Source organism: Dromaius novaehollandiae, chromosome W (genome assembly GCF_036370855.1).
Source record: "Dromaius novaehollandiae isolate bDroNov1 chromosome W, bDroNov1.hap1, whole genome shotgun sequence".
Taxonomy (NCBI): domain Eukaryota; kingdom Metazoa; phylum Chordata; class Aves; order Casuariiformes; family Dromaiidae; genus Dromaius; species Dromaius novaehollandiae.
In genome coordinates, this window is record NC_088130.1 from 6,201,509 (window position 1) to 6,209,695 (window position 8,187).

Here is an 8,187-nt window from a genome sequence, read left to right on the forward strand (position 1 = left end):
CACCCCTTTGGTGCAACCCCACCCTCTTAAACTCACTCCAACCCAAAAAAGTCAGGACTTGGTCAGCAGACTTGTAAAGCAGTGGTTCCAAGCCTGTATGTTTTAATTTAACTTTCTTTCTATTCACATTTAAATTTTAATTATTAATTTCATTATCTCTTATTAAACAAATCTATTACCGCTAAACTGTTATGAATACATATATATTTATTCATATACCTTTATATTTAAATACATATAAAAAATGTGCATCTATGTATAAATAAATAAGTATATATTTATACATATTTGTACACACCTTTTCTTATATATATGTATTTATATATGAGGACTTCTTGGGCCTAAGGAAATGCGCATCCAATCACAGGGCATTCTGAGATCACATGGGGTATGACATTGTCAAAAAATGGTGGCACCTAGCAACAAAATGGCAGCTGCAACAAAATGGCAGCCCCCATTCCAACCCAGTGGGAGGGGTTGCCTGACTTTGACATACTTCTGGGGTAAACTGGAAGTGGTGGCTTGCCCTGCCATCCAATCACAGAGGAGTCTGAGAACACATTGGGTATGATATTTTAAAAAATGGTGTCCCTCAGAGGCAAAGGGAGGTGGGGTAAACTGACCATGTGACCAGAACAGTGGAGGAACCTCTGGGTCAAGTGGGACATGTGACTAAGTAGGGGCAGGGCTTCCACCAGGAGTTGGGGTGTGGCACCTGTCACTTCTTATCTTGAATAAATGTTATACTTTAACTACTAGTGCCTACCTTGCCATTAGGCTTTTATTCACCCACCTCACGTTTCAACGGACCATGTATTTAAGCTATCGTCCCTATCATCGGTGCATTCATACAGGACTGATTTTTTTTTTTTTTTACCTCTGTGTGACCGCAAGGCAGGAAAGGGAGGGTTGTTAAAAGGAAGGGGTTAAACAGGATAGATTTAATAAAGGACTTATGCTCCAAGTGGAGACCGTGCAGAGGGGTTGCTGATGGGAGGCTGCTGGACGCCCAGGTCAGACGCCCAGGCAGGACTCCACTTGTTGTATTCTAAGGGCCCCTTAAATCTACTAGAACTATGTCCTTATCTCAGCTGTGCTAAGCTTGGGTAGCTAGTAGCTGCGAAGCAGCTAGACATTGTTGACAAAACGGAATATGCATGTCCGGCCTCGACGGGTTTTGGTCAGTGTGTAGAGGGCACAGTCTGGGGCTGCTATCACATACTCTGCCAGTCACCTGACTCTTCGCCAGATCTTCCGCAGGTGTTCTTACTACACTCTGAAATCACATAATGGTTGAGGTTGGAAGGGACCTCTGGAGATCATCTGGTCCAACCCCTCTGCTCAAGCAGGGTCACCTAGAGCATGTTGTCCAGGATCGTGTCCAGATGGCTTTTGAGTATCTGCAAGGATGGAGACTCCACAACCTCTCGGGGCAACCTGTTCCAGAGCTCAGTCACCCTCACAGGAAAAAAGTTTTTTCTTATGTTCAGATGGAATTTCCTGTGTTTCAGTTTGTGCCCATTGCCTCTCGTCCTTTTACTGGGCACCACTGAAAAGAGTCTGGCCCCATCCTCTTTAGACCCTCCCTTCAGATACTTATACACATTGATAAGATCCTCCCCTCAGTCTTCTCTTCTCCAGGCTAAACAGTCCCAGCTCTCTCAGCCTTTCCTCATATGAAAGAGACTCCAGTCCCTTAATCATCTTAGTGGCCCTTTGCTGCACTTACTCCAGCAGGTCCATGTGTTTCTTGTACTGGGGAGCCCAGAACTGGACACAGCACTCCAGATGTGCCCTCACCAGGGCTGAGTAGAGGGGAAAGATCACCTCCCTTGACCTCCTGGCAACACTCTTCCTAATGCTGTCTCAGTTCATACAGGACTGGTTTTTTTTTGTTTTTTGGCGCTCTGGAATGAAAGAATTTATCTTGTTACTTCTTAGCTAAGCAAGTGTGAATATTTTGTCAGCTCAATAGCAGTTGTTGCCTAATTTGTGTCATCTAACTTCCAAGTTACCACTACAATAGTTGTATGTACATTTATTAGATATTCCTTTGTCTCCCATCCTGATATTATCTATGACCTTTAGAGATGTTTGTCATTGGATACATATTTCAGAACTGCTACTGTGGCTAAGCTCCTTTCGCGAACATTGTTTAAGACAGAGTCCCAAACCAAATCATTTTCTATGTCTCTTTGCACTAAATCAAGAATAACAACATCAGTCTCCTATACAAAAAAGTCAAATCATTTCTGAGATAACAGCACTGCAGTAATACACCTTTAATCATCTGCTTCCAAATGCTATTAACTACTTCCCATCTGAAAAATCATTTGCCACAGAAATGTACCCCATTTAGTCATCATCTTGGGAAAGAGGAGTAGAAAGACCCAACACTTCTGCTGGGCAGAGCAGGATGATGAGGATATAACCTACCAAGGCTAATGTCAGGCCTGGAACGCATCCCCCTTTACAGGAGTTTAGTTGGCTAAGTTAAAGAGTTTAGCTGGCTGAATCCAAGGTCAGCTCCTTTGCTGATAAGAGCTTTTGTGAAAAAAAGCTAGAAGCAAGAGCCTGCCCCTCCTTTCCCTTGGGAACTGTTTATAAGCTGAGGCTTTACCACTGGCCCCCACCTGTGCTACATCACAGCTGTGCAGCAGCTATGTCTGTGCCTGACCCAGACCTTCCAGCTCAGCTTCCTGGCTTGACCTCAGACCTGCCTTGTCATTACGGACCTGCCAGGTGATCACCGGAGTGTGTCTGACCCTGACCACTGTCTCTGACCCTGATCCTGACCCAGACTTGCCGCTCTGCATCCCGTCTCCTTGTTGGTGAGGTCACTGCTCGTGCCTGTCTTATCATGCTCTGCTCCCAGCTCACCTTCCCTTATGGAGCAGCCAGCCCTTGCTGCTCCCTGACAGCTAAGTAGCATATTTGCATTTTGTGGCCAAATCCAAGTCTTTTTTTGCGTATTTTCACCTCCAGATTATTTCTATTATTCATATTTCAAGCTCAGACTTCCCTGGCGCTAGGCTTTGAACAAACACAAGCCAAGAGACAGCACCTGTTCTGGAGAGCTTACAGTCTAAATATAGACAGGACAATACAGGATAGGAGGGTACAAGGGCAGGTGAAGTGATTTGCCAAATGTTATCCAGCCATCCAGTAAATAAAGAAGCCAGTCCGGTAAAGTAAATCTTACCACAGAGCCCTGTTCTAATGAGCATGTAATGGTCTAATGAACCGTATAATTTTTCCAAAGCCAAAGCCCCAGATTTTCATCTTGCTTAGACCAGCATCAACCAGCAGGACAGCCACTGCAGTCAATGGCAACACACTTGGACATGCTTAAAAGTAGATGAAGTGGATAGAAGGCAGAAACGATAAGGCAAAATTCTGTAGGGATTTTGCAATGGAAGGCATAATTTTGATCTCCGTTACATAGATGGAAATCCAGAGCAGTTCCGCTAGAGATGGAAAGAAATCACTGTGATGAATTAAAATAGAATAGCATTTACAGAGTTCAGCCAATTTAGAAGGAGAGGAGGGAAAGAATAAGGACAAAAGGATGCAACATTGGCACAGTCTATTCAGGCTTCACTGGAACATCATTCTGCCAAGGCTGTGAATATTAGGCCACACAATGGAACTCATCATTGTTTTCATGGGATGTGTCGACTCATGTCCTTCCATTTGGATGCATTTAGCGAGCCACCTACAAACACCTACCAGATGTAGTCATAATAATGAGACAATGTGCTGGTTCAGCCTGATGCAGCCTCTTCCGAACACAGCTGCTTTCAGCACAGAGTTGTCTGGTTGCTCAACAAAGACCATCATCCTAACCTTCCAATTTTCCAGAGAGAGAGCCTTTTGCTTGTTAAGAAAGCTCAAGAAGAATTGCTTGGCCTCTGATGTACAGTAGGTGGGACACTTACAAGCAGAGAGGAAGGTCTCCCTCTGATGCTGGTGTAGGCTGATACAGTTCCACATCTGCCTCATCTGGAATTGTGCAAGAATTTAGCATCAGCACTGCCCTCCTTTCTCCCCAATGTAGTCTGCACAGCACAGTGCCAGAGCAAGCATGCAATACTTCTGTGTTCCTTGGAGCACTCAAAGATTAAAAAAAAAAAACACCCTGTTTTCTGAGAAGGGGATGACTAATTCATTGGTCTCTTACACCACCATGAATGTGTCTAATTGTGAATTTCCATCCTGAACATACCACTGTCAAAAAAATGAAACAAAACATAGAGCTTGGAAGAGGGAGGTCCCTTAAGAGTGCTGCCATGAACTTTAACTGCTTTTCAGTAGCTTTGCTCTGCTTCCATGCCTGTTCACAAAACACATCTTTTCCTGTCCTGCTACAGTTTAATGGGTGCCCTGTCAGACCAGCCCTCTTAATTTGCATCGGCCACAGCCTGCACCTGTCAACCAGGCTTTCTGTGTTACTGTACAGGAAAATGCGGAAGAATGTCAAGGAGATAGGCGATGGAAGTTAGCCAGACCATTCCATGGGAAAAGGAGCATCAACAGGGCATGTTGACCCATAGTCACGTGGCTGAGCCTGTGCCAGGGTGGCGCTGCACCTGGGCTTTGAATCGAGAATAACAATGAGCTCAACATGCTTACTGCGCATGTGTATGGTACATAAAAACTTCATCTAGTGTCCCCCTGCCTGGCATTCCTCACCCTGGACTGACACTCAGCGGTGCCAGGGACTCTCCCACTTTATTACCTTGATCGGGAAATCGCCGGGGAACCCCCACTCAGACGCAGAGGTAATAAATGCTCCATATCGACCATCGTATGCCTTGTGTTTGTGTATCCGGCCCTGCCGGGAGTCCAGGCAGTGCCCCCGCCTCACCCTTACACTTGGCGTAGTCGGCAGGATACACAAACGACAATGCCGTGGCCGAGGAGAGCGAAGGGGGAAGGCGAGAGTCAAGAAGGGACTGCTCGCCTGCAGCTGCCAGGATGGCCTCAGACTGAGCCATGGGGGCCGGCGGCTGCATTGCTTGCCACGCTGGCAGTCCCCGAGGACTGGCCAGAGTCGGCACAGGGGGAAAGTGTTACCCCAAAGGCAGTTGAATCCACTTTACAGGCTGTGCCCTTCCACGCCGCTTCGGAAGCGGCTTGGAAGCTGGCCGGACGATTAGGGTGGGCACTGCTGACAGGCATTCAAGCCTTAGATAACAAGGTATCGTCTTTGCAGCAACGAGTAAAAGATCTGGAGAAGGAGAGTAGCACAGGAGTTGATTACGACCCAAACTGAAAAGAGTCAGGAATTAACCCATAGGGTAGAGTGATTAGCTTTATGAGTGGCTAACAAATGCCGTGCGCGCTATGGTAAAGCCCCAGCTACAGCTGCCCAGGTGAGAGCAATAATAACTCGACCCTCCTGGGACCCAGAGGAGTGGGATGGTAATATTTGGAGTACTTCATTTGACTCAGAGGTTGAATTTGGATTAGAAGGAGAACCAGCTACTCCCCAGGTCCGACCTCTCGTGCAATTGAAGGGCGAGAGGCAAGTAGATGGGAATACAGTGGAGCAATCTAGGATGTATACCCTGAAGGAATTGCGTGAATTTTTAACTACTTTCCAGCAGCAGCCCAGGGAGTCTTTGTTAGCCTGGTTAGTGAAAGCATGGGATGCAGGTGCTGGATCGCTTACTCTCTTAAGAGAGGAGCTGAATTTAATGAGCCCCTTATCAACTGATGCCCAACTAGAGTATTAGCTTACTCAATTAACTTCTGCACAGGATGGGGCAGGAAATGTTATTGTAGCTCCAACCTTATGTCAATGGTTGTGCGTGGCTGTGGTAGGTGCTTACCTGTCCACCAGCAAGTTAGCCACTACAGTGGGAGCGTGGCGAATTTTGAGGAAGGGATCAATGTGTTGTGGCAGCTGGGGGTAGCAATTGGATTGGCAGTTGGAGATGGACCGTTTGGTGTGGAAATAACATGGCAGATGAAAACCCAGTTGTTAAGGGGGTGGGCTGTAAACCCTAAGAAGGTACAGGGGCCGGACATCAGTGTGCAATTCTTAGGGATCTTAGGATTCTCCTGCTGACTTATTTAAGCAGTGGTTACCTGCTAATCAGCACTATCGGACACAGCCTACCGCTCCAGCCACAGCGTGGAAATTGCCGGCCAAAAGACAATGAGGGGGAGGCGGGTCCCCTGCAATACGAGCATCCGTTGTGGCTTGGCATCCAGGGGACCGATGCCCTTATGTACCCCTGCGAATTCGCTGGTGCTCTGGAGGAGAAATTGCTGTGCTTGCTTTAGTAGATACTGGGGCAGAAGTTACCGTACTACATAGCGCGGTAGCTCCGGGGAGGCCACTATCCGTATATGTGGGTTGGAAGGATCGGCCACCCCAGCGGTACAGGCAGTAGTTATGTTAACAATCGGCCAAAAAATAAATAAATAAAAAATAAAAAATAATTAATTACCCCGTTTTTATTAGCACCGATTTGTGAGTACCTCTTGGGGATCGACGTGTTACTGGGGAGAGATATTCAGTCCCTACAGGAGTGGGGGTGGGCTGTAAACCCTGAGAAGGTACAGGGGCCGGACATCAGTGTGCAATTCTTAGGGATAGTCTGGAGGCGGCAGATGAAAGCTATCCCTGAGAAAGTGTGCAATACTATTCAACCATACCCTGTTCCCACTGCTGTAAAACAACTACAAGCTTTTGGGGGCCTTTTGGGGTTCTGGCAGACCTTTATACCCCACTTAGCATATTTAATGCAGCCACTACAGCGTTTGACCAAAAAAAAAAGGGGTAGCCAGTGGCAATGGACTAAAGAGCAGCAGCAAGCCTTTGACCTGTGCAAGGAGGCAGTGGTCCAACATTCCAAGCTATTCACTCCATACGAGGGACAACCTTTCGAGCAGTTATGGGGGATACGATGTCTTGGGGGTTGTGGCAGCAATGTGCCCACGCAAGGCGGGAACCCATAGGTTTCTGGTCCCATTCCCTGCAAGGGGCCACAGCAAACTACACACCTCTGGAGAAACAGCTTTTGGCTGTGGTGTGGTCTTTGCAGGATATGGAACGAGTTACAGGACGTGACTCGGTGACTGTACACACCCCCCTCCCCCAATTCAGGCATGGGTGATGGATGATACAGTCAGGGCCCATGTCGGGGTGGCCCAAGCTTCAACTCAGTGGAAATGGAAACACTATCAACAAGCCTGGTTTAAGGGGGGGGGGGGGGGGGAAGGACATGAGTACCCCGCATGCAACTTTGTTAGGGGAAGTACGTTTTGAGCACATGCCTCTATTGTCTCAGCCAGAGGGGCCGCCACCCCCCCCTTGCTCCCCTAATAGAGCCATTGCCTGTTCAAGAGGTCCCTCCTTTTGAAACGTTATGTCCTGAGCAACGAGAGTGGGCCTGGTTTTCTGATGGCAGTGCAGTGTATTCCTGGGCAGGAGAGCGAGTGTGGCGCTCTGTAGCATTTGCGCCTGCCACGGATACTATCTGTTTTGCCTCAGGAACGGGATACTCAAGGCAGTGGGCCAAATTAAAGGCTGCAGTTATAGCTCTTGATGAGGGAGATGCACACTGCCTCTATACGGCTAGCTGGGTAGTATACAAGGGTCTGTGAATCTGGTTACCAACATGGACGACTGCACAGTGGAAAATACATGATAAGGAACTCGGGGGGGGGGGGGGGGGGGGGCCTTGTGGGAAAGTGTGCAAACTAAAACTCTGTGCGACATGTTGAGGCTCATCAGAAACAGGAGACCCTCAAAACTCAGCAGGCGATCAAATGGCAACTCCCTCAGAGTTAAAGCAAGCTTGGCAATCACATGAATGATCAGGGCATCATGGCCCCATCACAGCTCAGGCTTGGGATCTATCACAAGGCCAACCCATGTTAGCGCTACATTGGTATAAAACAGCACATGCTAACTGGCCCCTTTGTATGAAGATAACAATAGTGCCTTTCACCAGCACATATGGTCACATCAAGCGAGGCCAACAACCCTTTGCAACCTGGCAAGTAGATTATGTAGGCCCATTTCCCCCCCTCACAGGGATGAAAGTATATATTAACTGCTGTAGACACTTATGCAGGCCTTATGTATGCATATCCTACCTCCCATGCAAATCAATCCTCTACTGTACAGGGCTTAGAGCAACTCATGTATACTTAGGGTATACCAAAAGAAAT